Source organism: Anguilla rostrata, chromosome 8 (genome assembly GCF_018555375.3).
Source record: "Anguilla rostrata isolate EN2019 chromosome 8, ASM1855537v3, whole genome shotgun sequence".
NCBI lineage: Eukaryota > Metazoa > Chordata > Actinopteri > Anguilliformes > Anguillidae > Anguilla > Anguilla rostrata.
This window is the reverse complement of record NC_057940.1, coordinates 39,089,022-39,116,616: the sequence shown is the minus strand read 5'-3', so window position 1 is coordinate 39,116,616 and position 27,595 is coordinate 39,089,022. Positions and strand designations below refer to the sequence as shown.

Here is a 27,595-nt window from a genome sequence, read left to right as displayed (position 1 = left end):
TCTAATGCAAAGCCTGATACAATCAGTCAGGCTAGCCTGTGGCACTGGATAATTAGCAGTCTGCTTGGAAAGATCAATTCTGTATTGATTACACAAACGCGTCAATTTGTATATAAAACATTCCTTTGCCCCATTCTGGAAGGGCTAAGCATGCTTTCAGAAGGTTTTCATTTTCCTTGTGTTTTTCAGAGGAATATATATATATATGTATATATATAGACATCTTCCAAACAATTTATTTTTAAATCAAGGATGTATTCAAATGTAATCCAACTAAATCAGACTTTGTCTCTCACAAAAGAAGACACCTGCTTTGTGTAGTATCCTGGAGCTTATCTAATTGCTTCCTAGTCCAATCCAAAAGCAATTTTATCTTAAATATACCTTCAAAATGTGAAAAATAGAGCTCCTGACATCCAATACAGAAGGGAAGCCATTTAGTACCAGGAGAGTAATCGAGAAGAATAGACAAGGTGTGAAACTGTGGATGGGAAAGTATTGGTTAGCTGGGCTAAAGAGCTAGATTGAATGACACAGCATAGCAACAATTAAAAACAGTATCTAGGCCATTGTTCATTTCAGTTGGTAAACACAATGGGTACGCAGTGTCATTGGTGGGCTTAAACCCTGCAGAACCTGTTTTGTTCCCTTTGATTTTACAAGGAATTTGCATGTAGTGTACTCCCGTGTTTCCATGGCTGCACCCCAGGCCTCCAGCAGGCATAAAATAATAGCATGTAGTGAAGTCCATAAGTATTTAGACAGTGACACAATTTTTGTTTTTTTGGTTCTGTCCTCCAGCACATTGGATTGGAATGAATTAATATTAATGAACGAATGGATTGTGCAGACATTCAGCTTTAATTTGAGGGTACGTAGCTGCTTCTATATTGGGTGAACCAAGTCGGAATTGCAGCCCTTTTTATACATTGTGTCTGGGTATAGAAAAGAACTGAAATTCTCTCTATCACACACACACACACACATATATAATTTAGTAGGGGGTAACACAATAAGGGAGTCAGGTGCACCTGTACTGCATTTTGTATTAGTCTCATGTTACACTTTTTTTTTTACTGCCAATTTGGTGCAGGGCCTTTGATAGTTTGTGTGGATATAGTAACACAATATAAACAACTTCCTGACTATAATTATCATGGTACACCTTTGAGTTCTATGGTACAAGCTTTTTAAAACCAGCAATTTTGTCCCCAACCACCAATGCAGGAAATTACCTGTTGAGCGATCATTGCATTTCATTAACCAAAATAATCGCAAGTCAAAATTTTGAAATATGTGAAATTGCATGGTAATTATGGAGTGGTGATCGTGTCAGAAACATGATGTTTAATGTATTTATTAGCATTCAGTTTAGGTATCAGTAGCTGTATATTGGCCAGCTGTCAGATGGAAATTGTTGGATTTTTGATATCAATAGAAAACACTGAGTTGTTTAAATGTGAAATAGGTGAAAGCTTATTTATTATATATATATATATATATATATATATATATATATATATACATATAATATTCTATTAAACAATAGGTAACTTGCATTTTAAATAAATTTGTTCAAACCTATAAATAGAAAACCTATTAAAACTGATTAAATATATTGTTTGCCCAAATGTGTTTTTTTTTTTTCCTTTGTCAAGTCACATTTGAAGTGCTGTTTGAAATCAACAAATAGCAGACATTGTAACTGCAGTTTAGATCATGGAAATAATTTAAATAAGACCATCAAAACTATTTACATACATGTCTGGTGTATAACAGCATTTTGACCAAATTCTCAAATCTCTCCTGTCTAAACTACCCAATGATCAAAATCAGATCCCAAATATGCACACAATGACTCCAGTTAATAATAAATTAAATTGGACACACTAGTAATGTACTTCCTTTGCAACTACCTTTGCTAAGAATACAAGCCACAAGTATTGCACTCCTGCTGTTGACTTTGGTTTGCCTTATTCTCTAAAGTTGGTAGGCTTTTTAAAATTCTGCTCTATAACTACCTGTCAACTTTGAAGGTAAAACAACAGGACGAGCCAGACTGGAAGTTATTGGGAAAAGTGAATTTTTTATGTTCAAAGTTGCTACTGATTTCCAATGTATCATATGAAATCTGCAAAGAGATATGTGGATTTATGCACAATTCTCAAGTCATTTCTGCATATGAATTTCATGTAAACCTTTTTAAATCACAAAAGCAAATACAGTAGCAGATTGCAGTAAGATTTCATAGTAATTAAATGAAAGATTTTTCATTTATGCGGTAAAAACAAAAAAAAGAGGCAGATAATTACATCACCATTCAAGACAACATAGTCTGTGTGTCTGTGTTTGCAACGTCAAATATGACCTATATGAAATGCTGGGGGGGGGGTTCATCATTTTCAAAGCCAGCACTAATTAAGGGAAGAGGTCAAGCATGGATTAACTGAAACTGAATCATTTGACAAAAATGCCAATCGAGTATCCTTTCCTGAAGAATATTTGACATCATCCAGGATGATTCAGACCAGAAAGGAATGAGTAAAACTACTGTTCAAGAAGGCTGTTTTGAGTTAAATGTGAGCATAGAATGGCTTTGTGTTCTCCTCATGTTATGTACAGTGGAAGGAACAGTAGTACAATGTTAATTGCGTTCTTGCTATACGTGTAATCATTTTTTACTAGACAAAGTCTTCTAGTAAAATGTAACCCCATAAAATCTAACCCCATAGCTCTGTGAGCAGCTGGAATTCATTCTAAACTGCCTGTACACACTAGAAAAACTGGCATCTGACTCCCATTTTAAAATTAACTTAAATACTGTATCAGTTTATACAGTATCTGCAGTAACACATTCAGTGGCACTGACAAATGAATTACCACACTATGCATTATCCTAAAGAAAACATTGTCTTATAATATTGTACGTGTATTGTAAATATTCAAGTGAAAAAAGTTTGCTTCATTTTAAAATAATAACACTTCCACTTTTCTATGCTTCATTCTGAAATATCAACCTTTCCGTGATCCTTAAAATGAACTCCAAGCTTCTGTTTGAAATTCATAAATTGTATAGCCCGGGTCGGCAACTGGCAGCCCATGGGGAAAATCTAGCCCACCAGCAATATCCTTCAGTTTTATTTACTTCTTTCAGTAAAATGAAACTTGTTCCGACCTATGATGCAAGTAGGCAGAAATGCTGTGTACATTCTCTGCCAGTGCAGTGACATGGCAGAGAGCTAATCTCACTGACAAAGGAACGTATTCGACAGATGCAATTATGCCACCCGTGGACTTGTCTGTGGCCATTTTCTCCAAGACTGTCACCCTGCACTCTTTGAACACTTCCACGTTCGTAAAAGGCATGTTATGTTTGGTCAAATGCCAGGCAGGTTTTAGGAACACGCTGGTAACCTTCTGTTGTTCGGTCAGACCAGGGACACGAACTGTACTGCTGCATGAGTAGCTTGCCATTAGCGCTTCAAGTGTTCAACGCCAGGCCTGTTCGGCGGGGGAAAGGCCACATTGAAAGGCCTGCGCTTGGTTTCAGAATGGCGTCTAATATTATATTCTTCACATACGGAAAAAGCTTTGATGCAAACCTGGCATTGGGGAACGACAGCAAGATAAATGCATATTATCTGTCCATTCTTCCTTAAAGCTTCTGTTCTCATTATCCACCTTTTTCTTGAGATTCTTGGAGAGTGGCATTGTCTTGTTAACAGGTTAGATTTAGTTATCCTGCAGTAGTCCTGTAGATTGGTTTCGACACACTGACAGCAAAATGCTAAATACTAGCTAAAATACATAGGTTACATAGCATTTTCTCCAGAATCCCTGCAAATCAACAGAGTTGGCGATGGTAATTCAACAGATATTGGTTGAATCTGATTGAAATAATTTTATTTTCGTATGCAGGTCTGTTGCTCAGAAATGTGATCAACATTTTGTGGTCAATTTGTCACATAGGCCTAATGATAGGCTTATTAATTGAGTGGTTATGTTCTGGCCCATTAACTAACTTGAAAAAAATTTGGCCCAAGGCCCAAGGTGGTTTTCACTGAAATTTCCCACCCACTACACAGCATAATGCAAATTATTTTTATATTCATCGTCAGATAAACTAGCATTAAATATTAAATATTAATGTAATGTAATCAGTTCATGTTAGTGAACCTTCATCTCACCACTTTAATACATATCTAAATGCACTGGAAATATATCATCAGCTAGGACGTATAACTTGCTTTTTTAGAGAAAAAATAAGCAGTTTAATTGTCCATGCCGTGACTCTATAAAAGTGGCAGCAGTCCTGCTCTTACAGTAAATAAAGTCCTGCTCTCATTGTGGGTTCATTAAGGACACTTCTACCCGCAGCAGCAGTCATTTCCAGACTTGGGTTCACTGACACTTCTTTTGCCCAGCAGTGACCGGAGGGCCACACTGTCATCAGTCTTTGAACTTTGGCCCTGGGTCTTGTGAGCAATTTGAGTCGCCCAGAGATTGGAAACTCTCCCGCCCGTTATGTTTACTGGCAGCGTCTTTCATCAAGCTTCTCAACAGGGGGAGACGGCAATGTTGACAGGAAAAATAACACCTCTCACTCTCTGTGGGTGTGTCTGCAGACCTGAGCCTCTGCTGTCATTACCCATAACAAGAAATGATGAAACACCTCACATTGTTTTTACCTACCTGGAGTTTGCGAACGCACAGCAAGTTCCCACGGAAACTGAACCCCCTGTGTTAAGCATTCAAATCCCTGCCCAAAAAATATATACTTAACCTGAACGTTTTTCAAAGTAAACCAGTTTATCTGACTCCAAACTAGAAGGCATCTTCCCTCCCTTCCCCATCCAGCACCTCCTCCGTTTCCCCACCACCCCCTGCCGTGAGCCCATGCTTGGATTAGTACCTGCTAACCACCGCTGCTCTTTTGCCTCTTGGTCGAAAAATGATCTACGTCCTTCTCCAAACATCTTGACCTGCTTTGCTTTGGTGGGCCTCTCAACAGGGTGCTTCAAACAAAACTCAGGACGCCATGCAGAGAGAGAAGCAAGGAACACTCTCCTCCCTCAAGCAGGGCCTCGGCAGATTTGTAACCCAACCTCCTGGGTCTCACCGCCAATCATTCAAAGTGGCTCCCTCGGCCCTCCCACGGCAGTGTTTCTGTCCTGTTTGTTCAGAGTGTTTTACCACCAGCACAACAGTACTGAGTCCTTGTGGCTATCTCACCTAACACTGCTTGCCTTGTTCAGCATGTACACTTTGCGCTGTGTGATTCATATTCACGATTTCTGTATTGTGAATGCTGAAAACACTGTTGTAACACCACTGGAATTTTTTGCCTGAGCAGGGATTGCTGGTGAATGGTGAGTTACTGTCATCCCAGTGAACTGAAACTCTCCATTCTCTGGGCATTCAGCTGCAAGGTTCCTGCTGGTAGAATCTGGATTTGATACCAGACCATGGGGCCCACCCACTCATCAGAAAATTTGTCTTGATTAGCCACCTTTTTTAATTTGGAATCTCCAATCCTGCCCCAATTTGGAATGTCCAATTCATGAAATATGTAAAAGCATTCTCCTATAACACCCCTCCTCTGAAACTTGTTGTGCCAGTCAGCAGCTTCTTTTCACACTGAAACCAGTCATATGTGTGTGCGAAGAAAGAGTTTATAGAAAGAAGTCCTAATTGGAGCTATTAAAAATATTGAGAAACGGCTAAAATCAATGGGTTTATAAATGCTGAAAATACACATGGTCAGTGAAATTAAACTGTGGAAAATGAGTTCAAAGTCCAAAGACAAAGCAAAAGCCAAAGAGTCAAATCTGTAATGATCTAATTATTCAATCTTTAAGAAAAAAGAAACTAACAACACATGTTGACAACAATGTTATTTGAGATGCTTTTTGACTGCCCAAGAACAACATTCCCAGAGAATCCCCGGGACCAAAAATACCAAAATTCAAAAGCCCAGTCATAATTAAGTTTTTCTACCACTGGGGCGAAGAAAATTCATAGACATCCTTGATTACTTCAAGCATCACCCTAATCTTCCCCCTATCTCAAAACTGAATTTCAGTCTCCCGTCTTTGCAAAGCATCGCTCTGAGCTTATATACTCATGTATTAAATTTATTTATCCATTGTAAATTCTAATTCTGAAATTATCCCTCCCCAATGGATGTTTAGGCCTGAGAGGACAAGGTGAAATAGAGATGGTAAAAGACGCCTCTGGACAGACAGTGAACAGATTGTTATTTTACAGCCTTAAAGATTTGTTTTAAATGGGGCGCAGCAGAAGCTGTGCCAAAAAGAACACCAGTAACAGATAATAAATGCCACAACAAACATGGATGGTAGCTTCTTCACAGGAAAATTCTCCAATAAAAATGGACTCAAACATAGTAAATTTAACACCAAACTTGACTGATGTGCTTGCTGGGTTGATATAGTTCTAAAGTCATAGTATTGTAATACTGCATATAAGCTCATATACTGTATATATAGTGTCCATATTGTGTACATATCAGTGGTGCTAAAGCAAGAGTAGACTATACTTTTACCTTTCGGGTGGGGGGGGGGAGGGTGGGTGGGTGTGGCTACAAGAGAGCAGAACTACGGTGGCTGCATAATTCAGTATGTGTACAAGGGAATAATTCAACTAGTTACACCTACACTGTTGATTGATGTGTCTCCCTTTCTGAAAGGGACATTGACTGTTCCTTGCATCAAGTGGAGTGGTGTTAATGGCTGTTGATTAGCATTAATGTATTTACATTTGCCTTTGTATCAACTTAGCGGGGAACCTAGGCATCACTTTAGAGTTCAGTTCTTCACTAGAATCAAATGTTCTGTTTGGCATCTGTATCTTTCAAGGCATGGCAAACACACGGTGGTAGGTGAAGACCAACCTGCTGACAAGGCTGTCTTTGTGGTGCAGCTGCTATTCTCATTTTGGGAGCATCCTCTGTATTTGGAATATTTTTCCTTTTTCATGATCCACAAGGTTTAGAAAGTAATAAAAGTTAGACTGTTATTGCACAGACAAAGGCAGTGATTCAATCAGTGTTTCATCAACTTAAACAAACAATTCCAAGCAAGAATTGTACATTGTTTCTTTACAAGGTTTGGTGAATTTAGTTATCACTAACACTCACCACATTTGTGAAGAAAAAGTGTAATGCTTACATTTACTTAAGATCTAAGGACAAGCCAAAGTGTCAGTTTTTATTTAAAAAATCCTGATTGTATATAGCTTGCATTAGCTAGCCAGTTACCAGGGTTACTACTACCAGGGTACACCTAGCACGTGTACCTATAGCATCAATTGCACCTACAGAACCAATTGATGTTGCTATCTTCTGTCATCACTATGAGTGCAGTAAGAATGATTTATGCTTTACAATGATATTACACAACTGGTTTGTCCCTGCTGGTTTGACGCTGACAGTATCTTTTGTCTGTATCATTACCTTGTTTTGATAACTGGTTATATAACTCTTGCTAACAATCTAACAAGTAATCTAACCAATATTAAGATGCAAACATGATTTAATAAAGCATGTGAGAAATATTTTACCAACAGCATTAGTCTGTTGTTGTGCTTGTGCCATAATAGACTGTTTCTGAGTCTTTCCATACCATGAGATTATTATGCATGACCATGGCTATGGACAAAACAAACCCCAAAAAAAAATCTCTCCTGAGCTTTTCCATAATTTAAAGATGCCTCAGTGAATTATTTCATGTAAATCTGTACCGCATCCCCTTTGTTGTCGAAATCAAGGAAATACTGTGTAACAGCCTTGGGAAAACTTTGACTGAAGGTATAGCTGTGACAACCCAATTCATACTCTAAAGACAAAACAGACACAGCTGTAGAAAGCAAATCCTTCAACTGCCAGGCAAATTGTATTATAGCAAGTATTCAAGAGTCATTCCTCTCTTTAGTCAGATTTACTTTGTTCTGTCTGACCTAGGCACACCTTTTGCTTGATACAAAGGCAAATGCAAAGACATGCATATCAGCGACCATTAACACCAGACTCCAAAGTTCCCAGAATGGTCAATGCCCCTAAAAAAAAGGATCATTGGATGGGGGAGGGAGGGAAGATACCTGCTCATTTGGAGTCTGGTAAACTTTATTTTTACACTGTGGATATGTATCTTTATTTGTATTTTATTTTACTTTTTTCCAGTGAGGGATTTTGAATGCTGATCACAGGGGGTCAGCTTCTTACTCTGCCTGTGCAAACCCCAGGTAGGAAAAAGTGTTTTTGTGGCTCCATTTTGTGTGGAGCCATCGCAGCCTTTTTACAAATGAATGTAAAAAACGTAAGCAATTTGGAAATGGGCCGGAAATGAGAAATATTCTTTATGTACCATTCTCTGTATTTTGATGTTTTTGTATTCCTTTCAGCATGATTATGATAATGACTCTGTTGATTCTGTTGTACTAGTTGATCTGACTGTTTACTTTGCTTAACAATCATTCAAGTAATTATCTTAGTAATTCACAGCAGTTGGCAGTAATTCCCATTGTCTGGCAGTCTTACTTACAGTGGCCTATTACTCCCTGGGGACTCCAGACATTGACAGTTGTTCTCCACTGTGTTCGATTCTCGACAGTCTTGTTTAGCTTGTTCCATGTACAGCCAGGTTCCTTGCAGGGTCATGGGAGACAAAACCCCTCACACAGGCTCAACAAACAGGTTGTGGGACTTGGTTGAATGTAAACTTGTGTAAGCAGTTTCGTTTCTTGGCAAGTCTCCCACTTGGCACATCACACAATTGACATCTGTTGGAGAAAAGATGAGAACAAATGGTGATGCAAATAAGTTTCATTTTAACTAATCAGAGGAATTTGATTTGCTCCTCATTACTTGGCTCCTAGACTATGACAAGACTACTTTGCAAGAGTTCAGATTTTTTGACTTTTTAACAGGACCTTTACTTCTAATTCCCATGGTTTATTATCAGTGGTTTACCTTTACAATTACAAATATATATTTAAATAAATGTACAGTTTTAGATTAAATAAAAATTTTCAGTACTTAAAAATGTGTCAAAGGGACAGCATTTGTATAGATGTGTCAATTACATATCCATTAAAGTTCTTTGCAGTGCAATTAAATACATTCATGCAGAATGTATCCAACCATCCCCTTCCTGGTATCACACCAACAGTGGGTGGCTGTGTTGTGTAAGGGTTGGAGAAGTGGTTTGATTCCTTAGGTGGAGCGCTGCCATTGCACCCTTGAGCAAGGAATGTCAGCTGTGCAAATCACTCTGGAGAAACACCTACTAAATGTCTAAAACATGTATAAATGTACATTACTGTAGGTGAAGCCCATTTACCTACAATCATGTTCTCAATGCTTGCGAATGCAAACGCACAACTTAATCAGATCAATGTGCATGTAAACAGTTCATTTGGCACCTTGAAACAGAATGAATGTATTCGGAACTGTTCTGCATTAAATTATAGGCATTTAGCAGACGATGAGCTGAGCAACTTTTACATAGCATTTGCGTTGCTTCCATTTATACAGCCGGATATATACTGAAGCAATGCAGGTTAAATACCTTGCTCAAAGGCACAGCTGCAGTGTCCTACCCGGGAATCAAACCTGTGATCCATAGGTTACAAGACCAGTTGCTTTCCCATTATACTACACTGCATCCCTGCCTGTAAAAGTGTTTGATGATGGCCCTTTCAGTTGCTGATGAGCCAGGAGTAAATTTGGTCAAATTTAAGATAAATCATGTCCCTTGTGCATTTCTTCTGTCATAAGGGACTGTAACCAGTGGAACCAGTAACCCTCTTCTGTAACCAGTGGAAAAAATTCGCTTTAATGTACCAGCAAAACAGCCAGTAAGAGCTGACGAAGAAGAAATTCCAAATATAAACTCAGAAAGCCAAAACATACTGTATAGCAAAGGAGTGAAAGATTAGGAATTTATTGAGCTGTTGTAAGAACAAGAGGGCTTTCCAAGAGCCATTCCCTAATACATACAGAAAAAAGACAATAGAAGCATGATAAATGGAAATTCATTTCTGGACAGCTTAAGAGTCAGTGTTGATAGCAATAACTTGGCACCATTTTCAGCACTTTATAACCATACAGGGCAACATCATTGTCCAATGGGTGGAATGCAAGTCCTGTGATGGGAACACAGTAATTAATCAATTTCAAAGCTGCCATGATGTGTCAACCTGACTCCAATGTTTCTGCAAGAATGTAAATTGTCTTCCAGTGTTCATTCATAGTACATTCACTTGAAATTTTCAAAAGTCAATATATAAGTTATAATTCATATAACTGAATGAATATAATATGCTATATCTTATTTCCTAAAATAAGCACAGAGCAAGCATGTTCTAGCACTTTGAACAAGTTCTTGGGTGCAGGGCTCTTTGTTTTTCACATTCCACCCCCCATTCCTGGTATCTGCAATTAGACGGGCTTCGGTTGATTATTATTTTTACTTCTGTTGCTCCCAGTACAAATGGTACAAGTCTGGAAAAAAGTAAGCAAAGAAATGACTTACAGGACAGGACTGAACACTTTTCTTGCTCATCTCATTTCCTGTCTTCCTGTACTGCCGAAACTGTGTGAGAGGCACAATGAAACAATGAACACGTGATGTATGCTTGCAGCGCTGACATACGAGCGAGCTTCTTTGGATCTATACCTCGTGAATATCCTCTGTAACAGCAGTTTGTCTTGGGAACCTCACCACGTGTCTTACTTAGTCCTGATAAAAGGTTCCCATGTGTGAATGTCAAATGCACTTTGAAGTTCCGACCAGTGTTTTAGACATTTCTATAGCACTTGGTATGCTTTTTAAAAAATTAAGTTAACAAAGGCTTAAAAAAGAACTGAAGGCCCTTTTAAACCCCCTGCACAAGTGTTTGAAAGCTTTATTCAGTATTTATTAATACAAGAATAGAATGCCATTCTTTGGAGAAAGTATTGATTTACCAGCTCATTCCTCTGTTTATGACTGCAGATTGAAAGTTCTATGTGGGATCATCTGATGAATATGTTGCTGAATAATTTGGCACTCCTTCTATCTTCAGCCATCACTCCAAAAACCAAAATGGAGGCATCAATTCTTACTTGCGTAAATAAAATGAATAATTGTTTCCCAGCATGCTCTTTCATGACCACTCAGTTTGCATAAAGAATGGGTGCTGCTAGGTTTGCTTCATCACCAAACCAACAATCTAATTTTTCATTGGGGGGGACTTGGTGCAGAGAGAACTTCAAAGTATTGTTTTGTTATCTCTCTTGATACCAGGCCCTTTCATTTCCTCTCAAGGGCTGCCCTGTTGTAAAAACAGGACACTTACATATATTGTGAAACAACAAGTAAATCTTCCTGATTGTGATGTATATATAACTAGCATCAAGTTCATTCTCTCGCATACATTATTTAGGAAATGTGTTTTTTTTTCTTCAATGTGTCAGTGTTTTTAATGTATGTGTAGTTTGATTAATAGTCATTTCACGAGGCAAGCTCAAGTGCTTCAGAGAGAATCCTCCCACAGCAGTTTAAACTGTTTTTAATGCAAATACAACTACAACCAGAAGTTGGTGTTTCAAATTTAAAATTGGAATCAATGCAGGCCCAAAAGGAAATCAGCACACTTTCTTTCATTTTGCATCTTGGTTACCAGTGAGCGTGTTTTACCAGTGGTTTAGTTTACAGAATTGTACAGAACATATTTTGTGTAAAATGTTTTGGTTGTTGGCCTTTTTTGTTATTATTTTGCACTTAACTTGACGTTTTAACCAATAATTTTTGCATCAGCTAAAAGATTTTTAAAGTAACTTTAGCTTCCCTTGATATTTATTGCACAACTGCGGGGTGCAAAACTCTCACAAGATAATGTGCACTTTAAAATGTATCTCCTTTTTGTTGAAAAATATGTGATAGTTCAATATGGTTTGCTATTTACCTGTTGGCAAACCTTGAACAAATCTACTTTGAGTTGTTCACTACTGAATGCTGAATGTATATTGTTGGGATGAAATGTTCCGGGTTTGCTTGAATGTGTTTTTCCAAGTGTGATGTCATAACGTACTTGGTATGCATTAGCATGCTATGGATGGTGACATCAGCCTGGACTCAAAATAAGAATTTGATTACTTGCTCATTACTCAACTCTGACTGTGGTGGGGAGCTGCGCTGGGGTTTATAAAAGTCACATGTCTCCTTGAGTACCCACTTTTTTAGTCACAAAAGCATCAAAGGCAGTACGTCTTGGACGTCATTTTTCGTATCCTGTCTGAGGGGAACCGGCCTGACGAGAAGGAACCTGGCTTCCACGTAGGAAATACTCAAACGTTCATTTCATACTTGACATCAACCAAGGGAACATGTCACAAATCCTAGCCTCCCTTGCAAGGCCTAAAAAAAGTCAACACTGATGCTGACGCAGTTTTCTTTTGTTTTGTATTATTCATGTTCCCAGCAGGCCTAAATGAATTACCAATGATTACAGTCAAAAATGATATACGAGCCTTAGCGCCTATAACAGCATGTTATGCAGTGTACTGTTCGGCTGGCTGCTGAGCGCAGTACAGTCTAGGTGCCTGGGATCCATGTTTCCAGACGCTTGTGTGAATCACATAACTGTTCTCGCTCTCTCACAGTCACAGGAAGGTCGACTCAACTGTCAACAAGAAATTGTCAAGAAACAACAGAGCTGGGGAAGCCAGCTGCAGTAGGAAAAAGCTTTGTAGTCTGCCTCAAACCAAGCTTTTAAAGGATCTTATATAGGAAACATAACTTAATGCTGTGATCAGGTGTTTTTTCAGTTCTCTGTGGTAGTAGATTGTAGATTGAATCGTATACAGTAGGCTACTTGATTCAATCAGTCTGTAACATACACCGTAATGTTGCTGTGATATAATGCTTCTCGCTTCTACATTTGCTCGTTTATGTACCATTACAACTGGCTGACTATTGAATGTAAAAAAGTATTTATTTCTAGAGCATATGGTTCTATTTAAGATTAAACACAAACATTATATTATTTTGTCATTCTTGTCTGTGGAGTGTATTGACCAAATAGCCTATATCATCCATAGTTTATTATTTTCGATTTATTGAATACCAGGCATGTAAAAATATGTTTTCCTTTATGTCCTCACAGTCAGTATTAGACCTTAAGCATAATTTTGGTGTTTTTTCTCTTCACATTGTAACGGTCCCATTTAAATAACACATTTAAATAAGATGACTTACTTTATGTAAGCTTCTCTTTGAAATGTCTTTTTTAAACATAAACTCTAATAAATTTGAAGTATGTATCCATTAAGCTGGAGGAAACACCAGTATTATCTGCCAAAATAATTAAAAAGAAGAAATTACTCATTAAGATTACAATTTTAAGCAGCTCACAAGGACATGCTGAGGCCTTGCCAAGCTCAAACTGTGTGGTCAAAGTAGAATTAAAATATTAAAAATGCAATTCATTGCAATGCTGACTATTCTTCCTTCTGAATGCTATTGCATTTCATGAAATGATTTCCACCAGATCTTTTAAAAAAAATTGTTTTCCAGCAAAACTCAAAGAAATATACCAAGACCTACAGTGACAACACAGTGGCTGAATTGAGTGTTCATCTTGAACTGTGCTATGTGCCTCCACAACAGCAATGTTCTTGGCTTCCACTTCAAAGACGAGGTGAGAGATGGGCTAGAGTGCCTAAACACACAATTTAAAGTCATGTTGAGAGTGACAGACTCTTCTCTCAGACTACCCTCCCCCCATGGCACATCCCACCCCTCCTTGGGAATGATTTTTCTGTTTTGTGACCTCCAAACACCATAACTTCAACAAGCACTGCCATATTTTTTTGCCTTGAAATGGTGCCAGAAAGTAACCCATAAGGTTATCTTCCCACTTTGAGTTTTTTTATTTTTTTATTTATAATTGAAACAAGGTGAGGCTCCTGTGCCAGGGAATTACTGGACCTCTGACCCTCCAGGATGTTGGAACTAGTTGAAAAAAGAGATGTGGAATAACAGGCACCTCTATGTGGACAGAGATTTCTCTTCTTGGCAATGCCGATCTAATAATCCCTGCCTTCAAAATACTTCTGGGGTTCTCGATTGTCAGCCAGGGCTCCTGCCAAATTGGTTGCGAATACTCTCAGATCCACTACAATCTGTCTCTCATGCTGTTGATCCTCAATGCCAGAGCTTAGGAAGGGGGTGCAAATACGTGAGATCAAACCCACTGCTCTGTGCGGATGCATATCAAAATCAATACAACTTCAAGATTTTGCGTTTGTTCTGTATTTTAATGGTGAATTTCAGTCAGAAAAAAAATGCATTATGTTGTAAGTGGACTAGGTCCAAACACACAATGTGAAATTTTGAAAGGTTTGATTGGCACTAAACACTGATAGTTGAAGTTCAGTCTGAATGAACTGTTTTAGTAGAATAGTAAGAGTACCCTCCCCTTTTACTTAGCAGTGACAGGTAGGAAAGCCAGAAAACATCATATTCACTGGTATTATATCCTGTCAAGCTGTGAGTAGCCTATGGGTAGATGCTAATGGGTTTGCTCTTTGCTTATTTATGTATATTATAGAAATGTTTTCCCATTCCTTTTAAAGATATAAACATAAATTAATTTCCAGATGTTTTATTTAGAAATGTAATAGCATTCATTATTTTGTTGGCCCACCAAAATATGGATTTTTAAAAACCTAAAGCTGAATAATCAAATCCTCTAATTAAAAATGCAGTATTTTCAGGAGGTATATGGACTAAATAAATCAGGGAATCAACATCTTTTTAAATACATTTTCAGTAATTTCTGAAAACATTCTAAAAACAACACACACTATTTAAAAAATGAAATAAGAACAAAGCTTCAGTCCAAGCAGGAGGAAGAGGAACTCCTTGCTATGTTGCTGAAACCCATGTTTTGTCACCTTGACTTTTTTTCGAATAACTATCAATAGTTATATAACACCTGAGCATCTTTTCCCACCCACATCTGCAGCTTCCAAATCAAATGTTTTTCCCCCAGCATTTGTCGGCGACAGTTTTCTCCACCAACATTTTCAGCGTCCACCAGCTCCCCGGGCCACTCTAACAGGAGGTTTGTCATCTGCTAGGCCCTTAATGCTACTGGTCAGACGCTGTGCTAATTCCTGCCTATCTGGCAGGTTCTGTCACAGGCCTGGGTCAACACCACACAGCCTTGCGCTTGCTGTGTGCTGCCAGTAAGCCAGTTCTAATGTCGTTGTCTCTCACATATTACCAGACTTTCATGATTGAAAGGAATTTTTGCTGGGAACTCAGTTAAAGGCAAATGCACAAAGAGGAAAAGAAGGGAACTGTAAAATGTAATGTAAAAGGTCAGAGAAATTACCCAGCAAGTTGGATATTTCACAAGTACTCGAGACAGTTTAAATCAGTACAGCACAGTGAAATTCAGTCAGGTCTTTCAGCTCCTGGAGGGTGTGCCAGGAACAGATCAGCCAGAAAGAAATACAAGTTTGCTCAGAGCACATATAGGGTAGTGGACAGAAATAGATCAATCAGAAAGGAAAATAAGTGCATTCAGGTGTTTAAATTTATATTTTAAAGTGGAACACAAGAAACAGAAATTGTACTCATAAACAACGGACTGTTAAAATCAAATGAACTGTAGATTTTGCTTTGTTTATGTTGTGGTGAAAACACATTCAGAAGAATTGTATTACTCTGAAGAGTTGTGCTTGACTCATCTTATTCCAAGAGCTTTGCAGAGTTTATTTAAAAAGCTGGTCCAATGCCACAAATCTAGATTTCCACTGAAATTCCATGATCTGATCAGACATATAAGACTATATTAACACAGCACATTACTGCTGGGGTACAAATAGCTGTCAAGCTTCTGTGGTAAATTCAGATTTTTTTTGTTTGTTTTTTTTTTGGATGATCTCTGGTCTGTGGACGTGCTGGGCTGAACGTTTTTCATAATATTTGGAGGGATCACCAACAAACAAAGGGGCAGACAGGTGTCTGTCATTGGGGTCAGTTGTTGTTATTAGTGGGTGTGTGTAGAATTGTGAATCCATACCTAATCGTGTTATCCTTTCAGGTAATATCCATAAAAAAAATTATTAGGCCATTATGAATGAAAATTTTAACACTAACGTATCATTATTAATTCTACAAGATTCATTTTACAAGGTTTTAGTTCTTTTAAAGATAGTTCACTATAATTCTCACTTGAGATATACTTTCTTTACAAATGGAACGACAGACTGTCACATCAAATAGCATTTCTTATTTCTGCTATCTTCTATGCAACAAATCAACATTTCAGTTAAAGATGCTCTTTTTGAAACAGTCCTACATGACAGAACATGATATCTGATTTTGGGGACAGTTGCATTATCTCCTCTAAGTATGGTGTGTCATAGGTAATACCATGGAGATTTGAAAAATAATACAAACTCTGCCTCAACATAACCAGGTATATAGGAAATATAATGCAAAATAAGGCTGATGTCAGTTTGAAAATGTCAATTAAATCTATTCTCAGTTTCAGGAAATACATTGCGGAAACTTTTGGGTTTTATTTTATTTTTGTGCATTGTGCATGTAACCAAAATAGTAGGCTACTATTTTGTTCTTCGTTCCACTCACCTTCTACCTTGTCACTGGTATTATTTTGAATAGGGGAAAATCTGAAATTGGGAAATGCTGTGAAATCGCTGAATCAAGAGCAGAACTTGCAAGTGCAAAAGTGCAAAATTTGAACAAGGCCTTGACTGATCACGTAATTCCAGAATGTTTGAGGCATTGGAAATATCCTGTATAAAGGTCCAAAGCCACCTCTTAAAATAGGCTAATACGTACCATTACTTACTCATTGCATTTATTTATCCAAAAATAACCTCTTGTGTGCTCAAAAATGACCACTTTCAGCGCGTCTACAACCTATAAGTAGCTCAGCTGTGAGTAGACCAATGCAATTTCGGAATGGCAATGGAATGTATTTGTGTCTTGTAAAACGTCGACATAAAATGTTGTCATTAAATGCATCCTAATCACTTTTTCTATATACAGACCTTGCCAGATAATAAATATGCTATTAGATGTACAATGTAGCCTACTCTACTTGATCATTTCGGTAAACGCCAAGCCATTCAATTCCGCTTTGTTTTTTCAGGCACTGGAAGGGGGCGTTACAATGTTTTGCATCTCCAATCCACGTGGCCGCAACAGGATATTAAAAAGCCCGACCCGCGCTGCAGTGTAGCCTAGACAGTCCACTATCGTGTGGCGGAGCGTCGCTCGGGTAGAGTTGGCTACAGTAGCCTACATTTAACAGTAGAACCACCGCTGCCGCGGCACTGCTGTAAATAGAGCATGCTTTGGAAAAGCGTTCCTGTACAGTTATAATCGATAACTGGATACATTTTTCTTTTGGTTCGTTCTTTACTTTGTATTCAACTGAATAATGGAAATAAGGGTTGACAATGGAATGACTCCTAAGGATATCGGTTCCTCGTGAACGGACAGCCGAAGATAGAAAGTAAGTACTGATCAATTAATATCTTTTAACACTGCTGCAGTGACTGTATTCGTGTCCTGTTATAATACATTTATCTAATTATTTCGAGCCACGTAGTGGTAATTTCTGTTAGCTTGATGAATAACTAAAGCATTATTCTGAAGTCTGTAGCTTAAAAAAAGAATCCATCGAGCAACTGAAGTTAAATGAATTAGGGCGGCCACTTCAAGAGGTTGCTTAAAATCGAATAAAAATTATTTTCAAAAACATAAATGTTTGTGATTTTCAAAATGCCGATAAGAAGTAACATCTTGTTTAAGGTCTGTATTTTGAGGGAATAGACTGCGTGCAGTTGACCAGAATATAGAGGAAAGGTTGAAACCACTGAAGGTTTCCGCCAAAACCCTGTGGTTGATTGTTTGCAAGTACAATCTTTATCTCATTGTAACAGCGTCCTGTTTGCGAAGGTTTGAAGTCTTTCCTGGGTTGTTCTGTTACTACCTCAAATATAATGTTAACAGTGAATATACAATGGCATATTGCATATGAATTTAGGGGATACACCTGAACAATAAGTGTTCGTATGGTAGGATAGAGATGTGCTATTAATTTGCTACAAATATGGAGTTTCTCAAATGATACTTTGTCGTTTTGCAAGCATATTACGCTTGACTGAAGCCCATGTGAATAGCGGTCTATAAAAGCGGTATATAGTGTTTCGCCCTGGACCAAAATACCGGTCATATGTTTCATTTGACCCGCTGAAAGGCGGCCAGAGGCTAACCTGCATCTGTAGAGATAAGAGTGTTGAAGAAGCATAAGCACCGTGAAGACTGAACAACAATGAAGGGAAATAAAGAAGTTGCATGCTGACGTTGGACAAATGTAACAATTTCATGCGGAGCTATATTAGTAGTTTAGTGATGTCCATCACACTCTCCTACTATGTGAGATGTGTTCTAGCGTGCATACTGGCATGCTTAGCCTGGTTTGGCCCTGAAATACTGCTGAGCAATATGTTATGGAACATTAAATAATGCCAAATGGTCATCCAAAAGTAACAAAGAGAACTGAATCGAAGGAACAAAGAAAACTGAATTTACTTCCTCATCTTGTAAAGGGAGTACAGAAGTCACGCGATCATATTACGGAAGTAACAGTGACAAAAATGTTGGTGGAGAGACAAACGAAAGTAGATGTTTTTATCATTTTCAGTGGTACAAGTGATGTACGCTAAATCATTACTGTGAAACAGTAAGACACATTTTTTCTGTGTCAGTGGAGTTACCATGAAAGGCAGACATCAGCTCAATGGCTAAGGTGGTCAGATACATTGTTAATGGCCAGAAATAGAATATGACATACACAAACTTGCCTCAGCCTGAACTGAGTTTAAGAACAAGCAATTGGTACAACCTGTTATACACAGTCAGATAAGTTTATAAGTTTATGAGCATGTTTAGGCCCTTAAATGATTTGTTAGGGGTATTTCATCAGGTATAGATGATTATATAGTAACGTTTTGCCCATGCTGTACAAATATTTATATTTATATTTATATAAGAAAAATGTAATTTCATTAGAGCAGCATGTGAAACTTGAAGCATGCCATCTTATAGGTCTTACATTTTACCCCCATCTAGTGGTGAGTTGGGTTCCATCCAGGGGTATCCTGTGTTAAAACAACCAGAGCTTCCTCTTTTCAGATTTGGATTTTCCTAAAACATTATATAGATGTGGAGGTCTGGGTGGCTGCTTGGAGAAATTCTCTATTTTCTTTGTTCAAAACAGACTGACTATAATTAAAAGCTGAGTTGGTTGTATAAGCTCTGTGATAAAAATGTAATATAAATTTGGAAAATAACCCTCCCATTTCCTTTTTTAGGACAGATCATAGTAGACTAGTGTGCCATCACCTCCCGGTTATTTTTGCATTCACTCTCAAGGTGGCAAACCTATAGATTTACTGTGAATCCTGTTGAGTGCACTTGTGACTATATCATCTAACTACAAATCCTTTCATTTAAGATGTGTTTTGTAGACAGTGCCAGATGTGGCACACATACCTGATCATGATCCAGAATAAGGGCAGAGATTTTGTAAATATTGTGTCCAGACAGGGGATTAATCTACCAGGTATTGGTGTAATCAATTAAGACAAAAAATTGGGAAACAGTTTGAAACATGGGGTTTCATTAATATTGTTTGTATACCATTCTCATTAAAAATAGAGTAAATGCATCCCGATATCCCTGCAGGGAAGTTACCCTTAATATAGACAAAATATTCCTGTAAATGATTTCTTTAGTTTTCACAGCAATATTAATGTATAAAGAAAGAATCCCTACCTGTACACAGTATGTATCTGTAGATATGCAAAGCCTTTTGGTCAAAATTTGATGGCAGGTGAAATTTATGGTAAATATATATTTTGCTGTAAATCTTTATACAGTAATAGGCCTAATTAACTGCCGAAGTTTTCGAACCACAAAAGGCTATGCTAACTTTGTTGTACTTAATTGCATTTCAAATAAAATTTGTGTCATTTGATATGTGCAAAAAGCATGATATAATTCAGATTCAAATTCAAAATCCAGTTTGTGGTTTAATTTTCATACATTATTTATTTGACAATGAAAATATGCCAAATGACACAATTTGCATCAAAAAGCACTCCCTTTAATCTCTGTCAAATAACTCAAACTTATTTCTGAATTGAATACTAATTTTCTAATAATAATTCGATTATTTTCTCTCTTTTTTATGCATGGGAGACTTGCAACTCTCAAAACTTGCATTTGAAAACTACGCCTACCTTTCGCTAAATTTTGGCTGTTTCATCACTACCAATAGTAGCCGATGAAAACAGACTTGAGAAGACACTGTACTGTAATTGTAATACTTTGGAAACATGCACTATTTCAATAGGTTGCGTGTTATTTTTACTGTTCATGTAATAAAATACAAACCTATTCATGTACAGTTATTCTGAAACTGTGTTTGTAACATTGGGATTAATCTCACTTTTGTTAGCTGTTAGTCACCTGCTTCAATAGCTTGTAATCATTCAGTTCCTGGCAAAAATAATAATGAATAGTTATTAAACAATACATACATAACTCTGTACAACAATAATAAATTATAAAATGAAAATAAATGAACATTATACTTTACTATAATGTTCATTTATTTTTATTTTATAATTTATTATTGTTGTATAGAGTTACGTATATATTGTTTAATTTTTGTAGTGTAATCCAAAAAAAAAACTTTGTTTTATTGGACCATTTCAGTTCTCTGCATATTTCCGCTGCTGCTTTTCTGTACATTATAAAGCAATGGTATGTCCTATGACTGTGATGTGGTTACTCCATACAACCTATTCTCACAAAGTAAGATGATGTACCTGAGCCAACATTTTTTGATTTACTAATATTTTGACAGAATTCTAATAATAATGCAAACCCTCCTTTAAGTTGCATTTTCATTTTTAAAGTCAAAAGACCTGTCCGTCGAAGGACGGGGGCATTACAGGGGTGGTTCAAAGGAAGTTCCTTCCTACCAGGAAGTCCCTTACAGGCCAAAGATGAGTGGATTGTTTTTCTTTTTCTTGTTGTGTGTGATTAAACAGGAGTGGCACAGTGGTGCAGTGGATAGCCACACAGCAAGATGGTCCCAAGTTCAAATCCCATGTTGCCTGCAGTGGATTGGTGACCTGTTCAGGGTGTATTCCTGGCTCTTGCTCAATGTGTGCTGGGATATACTTCAGCCCCCTGGTGTAGTATAGGCACCAAATCTTGAAATACCGTGAGTTTTTATTTTGGTATGTATAGCAGCAGAATATGGCATTATTATTGACATAAACTTTGAGCTTTGAACAATTTGGATGAGATATGTTGTACCTTACCTTGGCTACCAACCAGTTGGCATGCACTCGTCTTCATCATACCTGTTAATCAAGAAGTGAAGCACGTATGCACCATCCAGAGACCGCCTCTCTGCAGCTCTGTGTGCTGGGGGAATTTCAGGTTTGGCCTGCTTCAAAGAGATAACTAAATGCCTTTTTAGCCCCTGATTTCAAAGTTGTCTGGAGTACCCACAAAGGGATATTCTATTGTTAGATAGGAAAAATATCGGTTGTGTATTCTTGACATTAGAGTTTATTTATTTGGGCCTATCCCTGAAGCATATTTGAAATGCTTACATTACTATTGTTTGGGTGGATTTCTCAGGTGGTTTAAATGCTTGCTCCCATTCTCCACTGTAAAGCACTCGCTTGCTGTAGTTCAGACTCCAGATGAGTTTTCATCATCTCTTCCTATTAGTCTTGATGTGGGACGATGTCAACTTTGATATGATGTTGTGCAGTGGTTATGAGTAATGTAACAGGAAGGGTGTCATTATGTGCCAGATCAACCAGCTCTGACTGATAACAGGTCAACTGCTCTGGTGTCTGGTTCCAGAGGAAGTAATTGATTATTTTCTAGACTATTTGGGGTAAAGGATGTGTGGAATAAAAATGTGTAACCAATTAGTGAAAATTACCAACATTTGTAACTGCAATTGACCTGATAACTGTCCCAGCCTACACAGCAGATAAGATTATTCACCATCATTAAAGATTATTACTGAGGCACTCAAAGACACATTGGATATGGACAAACGCTACATATGGGGGGTTTTCCTTTGTAAATTCCTGGTGGTTTCTTCTACTGGAGAGAGTCCTCCTCCTTTCAACAAAGCATTTTCCCTGTGAGATGTTGTTTAGCCTCACGGAATCCGACTCCCCAGACCAAGCAGCTTCCTAACCACTTTGGAGACAGTCTAAATAAGCCAAAATGCTGAAGGGGCAGAAATGTCCTGTTGGTCAGACTGCACATGTGCTATTCGATGATACTCAGATACAGATGAAGCATACTCAGCAAGAGTAATTATTAACATTATAGATTGTGTGTTGTGTTGTGTACATACATGCATCTAATTACTAGATGGCTAGGAGAATTGCTTGAAATGTGCTGTGCCCATAGCTGATTTGTGGATTTGACCTGAGTCCTATGACCAGGATTATGAGGAGACACAGTTGCTCCTGCCAGTGAAGTGTCAGGTCTGCATAGTATTGTGGCAACAGAAGCAAATTGTTGCTTGTTTATAGGCAACTGTATTTGAAGGTTTACATGTGCTTCAAGCTTCTTAAGCACCTTGGAGCACAGCTGTCAATTCCAAACTGAATAAAAAAGGGAAAACAGCTGTTCTGCCTCCTGACTGGACACTGAAATCACTGACACTTTTCTGTGAACTACTCTTTCTGCTGGAAGGGTGCTGGTTAATTTGGCTGTCAGTTGCTGAGTTTTTCCTGGCAAGAAAAGGGTCTTTGGTGCGCCCCATCATTAGGCAAGGGTTAATTTAGCGACACCCCCCATCTGCAATCATTTTTTTATCATAACAAAATATCCAGCCACATTGAACAAACATGAGGTGTGCATTTAGCCCCTGCCAACTCAAGTGAGCTAGCTATACGTGATAACCATGCTAAGAGACCATTTCGACCTAAAACCAGACTGCATTTTAATATTAGGTAACGTGAGTGACAGACGGTGAACCTAGCGTAAAGCAAGTTTGCTATCTAACCCAGTTAAGAGAGGGACTAGAAAAATATGCTTGTTGCTAAGTAGAATAGGGTTTGGGATATTTGCTGGATATACTTAAGTAACGTTTCCATTGCAATATAATTGCATATTTTGCTATTTTTGTTTGTAAGCTGTTGTGTTAGTTGGTTAGTATGTACCTACTCTACAAATTGACTGGCCATTGTTTTTTTTTTTTATAATTGGGCCCCATTTAAGTTGAATATTTGCTACATTGAGTGCTCGCTTGCTCTCGCTCTCTCTCTCTCTCTCTCTCTCAATCACTCACTCTTCACTTTTCTCCGAGGGCTGCATTGTGCTCCCAAATAAATAATATTCTAACTGTAGTTTTAATCATTTGTTTTTCCTTCTTTCTGCTTTTGCACTTGCAAATCTTTCTTTGGCGCACACCAAGGATTTCTTTATGCAGGTCTTTGAATGTGCTGTGTTTTGGTTGGGAATTGGGATGGCCTTTTTTGTTAGCAGTCCCTCCATGGACCTGTTGCTTAACATTGGCTTTGGATATGGGAAATAAAATTTATGCTATTTTATGCTATTTATGGTATTTTTGAGCTCTAGGTAAACACAGTGTTGGCAAAAAAGGAAAGAAAAAGAAAGATTCTTGAAAGCTGTAGAGTCCAGACATTCAGAGCCGGTCCAGTCGCTGTTCCAGAGGAGTCTCTCAGTGAGGCTGGGGAATCCCTGCTGACAGAAGCACTCCCTCCCTGGGCTACACTCTGGGCAACTGCGTGCCACATCATGGGAGTTCCAGCCACAGCTCACACTGGCATGGTCAGAATTTGACCGTGGGGCACTTCACTAGAACGCTGAATTGTGTTGATTCAGCTCAATGAGTAATCCATGAGTTGTGTATCTCCTTAAACTGGAGCCCTTCAGGCAGGTTTAGGAACGGTGAAGCCATTTCGTTTACTCAGACAGTTTTGACATTCAGTCTGTGTTTGCCCAGAGTGTACCCTTGTAGAAAGGGCTCCATTCCAAATCATTTTAAATTCTGTGTGCATTTGAGAATTTCCCTGTTGTCGTTTAACATTTGTATGGACAAGTTGCACGCACATTCTCCTTACTGTCATCCTTTCTGCAGCATAATCATGGCTTTGCCTTTCAGGAAGAATAGATTATTTACAGGGTTTGGACATACTTTTCTAGTAAATTCTTACTACAAATATTGTAGAAACAAAATACGTGAAACGTAAAATTAGATAATGACTTTTTGTCATTCTCTAATTTGCTCTGTTGTCGGAAGTTAACAGCTTATAGGCACTAAATAGAATCAAAATCAGACTCATCACTTCAAGCATCAATATGGCTCATTTGATTGCATTCTGTTTCAATGGTCTTTCATGAACCAAAATTGCACCTGTTTCATTCCATGAATAAAACACAATGTAAACTGCATATTATGACAGATGCTCCAGAATCATTTCTCAATATTATTTTTTTAATAAGTGAATAAATTAGTTTCATACATGGATGCATTAGATGATAACTACGCCCCCCCCAGTAGTATAGTTCATGTTTCCAGTAACTAATATATGAAAATATTTTTATGGGAGCTTTGGGACAATCTTTGTTGGAACAGCATAATACTTGGAGTCTAAAATTGACACCAGATTGTTGGCCATAGTGAGTATAATCTGATGTGGCATATCTTGTACGTCGGCAAGGTCCAGTGTTGTCAAGTTTCACCCACTCAACCAAATAAAAAGTCTAATTAACAAAAAAACAAAAAAACACTGCTGTCCAAATCTGGTATTATGTAAGGTCTGTTGCCAAGCTATTAGGTACTGAGGCTATGTTCTTGAAATTTAAAGAAAGGAAAAGGTTTTCTCATGACAAATTGCTGTCAGATGTGAATTATCACTACATTGTTGAGCAGTGGTCAACGGTGAGGAAGCTCCTGTGCATCAGTAGCAGCTGATCAAAGTGTTGCGCCAAAAATATATCGCATGGTAGTGTAAAATTAACTCATATATACTCTCTAAAAAGAGATACATTTTTAAATATGACCCGTGTGATGCTGTTAAAAATACTGTGTTCTTAATATGTAGCAGAAAAGCATAACATTGGTAATAATGTGATATTTTACATTGGAAATTATATAAAGGAATGAAAACCTTGATTAAAAAAATTGATTAATGATGACTAATCATTTCACTTCCTGTTATACAGATTGGTCAGCTCACATTTTGCAGAGAAACAGGAACTGCATAAGAGGAGATGTAATAGCTGTTACACCATTATAGCTTAATTTAATGATTGAGTGCGACTAAATGCTTAAGTCTGAGTCTTCTCGTTTGAAGGAGGCTGCTGAAATTGCAAGCGAATTAAGGTGTGCTAATCATTTCTCCTTTTATGTTTAGCCTAAAGAAATATTTAAGTTTGAAGTGTTTCTGGGTTTATATAAGCACTTTTTGAATGAGGTGAAGGACGCAAATACTTGGTACACCTAACTCCTTTGAGGGGAAAAATAACATTTTGTGTATTTTCCTTGAAACAGATTTCATGAATACCCATTGAAACGTATTTGCCTCTGAACTATTGAAGTGAATATATACGTGATTTGACTATAGTTTACAGGTAGTGATGTACATGCTTTTATTTTGTAATCCCTGGTTTGTTTCTTGTCAGTTTTCTTGTTCTGGCCTCTTATTTAAAAATACCCTGGTTAGAAAAACCACAGATGAAGAATCTTTTCAAATTTTGAGCAACATGTTATTTTCTATGAAAAGATAACATTATGATGCCTGCCAAAACATGCCAGTTGTCTATTAATGGTTTGTACAAGCTTGACGATGTAGAGGAAAAACACTTTATTTGTCATTTAACAGCTTAAAATTAAAATTAAAGTTACACTTCTAAATGCCCTTACCGTGTTACTGTTGACAAGCTGATGAACCACCTGGACAGCTTGTAGCTTCCTCTTTTTCAGTGCCACATAAAACAAGGGAAACTGCTCAATTTGGCAGTGGCATCTAGACCTTGTTTACATCTATTACGTCTTTTTAGCCTCCATACCAACAATAGACTTTTGTTTGATCTTGTCAAAAAACTAAATGGGGAGCTTTGTGTATACAATGATATTCAGTGCAGAACTTGGGGAAAGAACATCCCGAATTCAGACGCCTTTTGTTTTTTAATTAAATCCCTGCCAGAGCAAACTGCTAAGATCACTGCAGAATTTTACTCTATAATTGCAATTCTCGCATGACAATAGCTGAAAATGAATGAGTGCTATCAATGTTCTATGGTAGACCATTTAAAGAACGGTCATGGTTATTTGTGTGTTCAAATCACTGTAATGAGTTGTAGTTTTTTTGGGGCTTTTATATGATGAACACAAGAATTTCTTTTTTAGATGGATTAATAAATTGAATTACAGAAACTATGTCATGTTGAGTTCAGTCAGCAGTACAAGAGGGTGTATATTGGTATTTCGTAAATCTCATTTTTCATACTGGGGCCAGAATAATTTTTTTCATGGAGCAAGTTGGGTTGTTCAAACCAGTTTAACAAAAGTGGAATACTAGGAAATGGGACAGGCTGAAATGGGTTGAGTAGCTGACGAGGCTCCTTCCATTTGTTTAGGTTACAGTTTGGCAGAGCACACCCCATACCTATGCAGGGAGGCAGCGATGAATTGTTACATTTGTGAGTTTGCAATGTGACTATTTGGCCATAACACGTTATGCCACTTCCCCCAAGCGATGGATTGATATTTGATGTAAATAAGATACAGCAACATTACAGTTTGTTGTTTATTTACTTACAGTAATTTCATTTCATTTTGGAAACTTGAAGGAACATATTATATCTTTAAATGTATTTTACACAAATGAAGCAGGTACAGTTCTAAGCAATACTGCTGTGGCCAGTGGTACAGATCAACAGAAAACCTCCGTCATCAGGCGATAAATAAAAATGCCTTTGTGGAGAAAATAAACCTGTCCTCTTCCCTACTGTCATTCTGTTGAGTGTGCAGTGATGCAGTATTTTTTGTTATGCTGTTGGTATACTTGCAGTGTTCACAACAAGTTGGGGTGAACTATGCTTTTTAGAATGTTTATATTGGATTACTCTTGCTGTTAACAAGGAACAGAAAAAAGTTGAGCCATGTGGTAGAGTATTATGTACAAGCATATGTGTCTTTTAAGAATTTGTCTGTACTGTATATTCTTTATTTTATATATATTCATTTGGACAGCAAAGACCAGTGGGCTTGCTTCTTGCACTTGCTTCTATTCCAAGAACTATAAACTATAAAGTGTTTTCTGACAATTACTATCTTGCATCATTAGAACCTGTTGACTGAATGAGAACTTGAAACACCTGTTTCTCCAGGTGTCAAACAATCAATCCAACCATTATCTTACCTGCCTATACCTGGTCAGGGTCACAGAGGGGCTGGAGCCTAT

General features: G+C 37.7%; 1 protein-coding gene across 1 annotated transcript in view; it reads left to right on the top strand.

The window, feature by feature from the left end:
* The first annotated feature begins 17,273 nt into the window (after positions 1–17,273).
* LOC135261691 (CMP-N-acetylneuraminate-beta-galactosamide-alpha-2,3-sialyltransferase 1-like) overlaps positions 17,274–27,595 on the top strand; it is a 31,869-nt gene continuing 21,547 nt past the window's right edge. The window contains exon 1 of the mRNA XM_064348225.1: positions 17,274–17,559. The gene's annotated coding sequence lies outside the window, so the exon portion shown is untranslated. The remainder of the gene's footprint in view (positions 17,560–27,595) is intronic.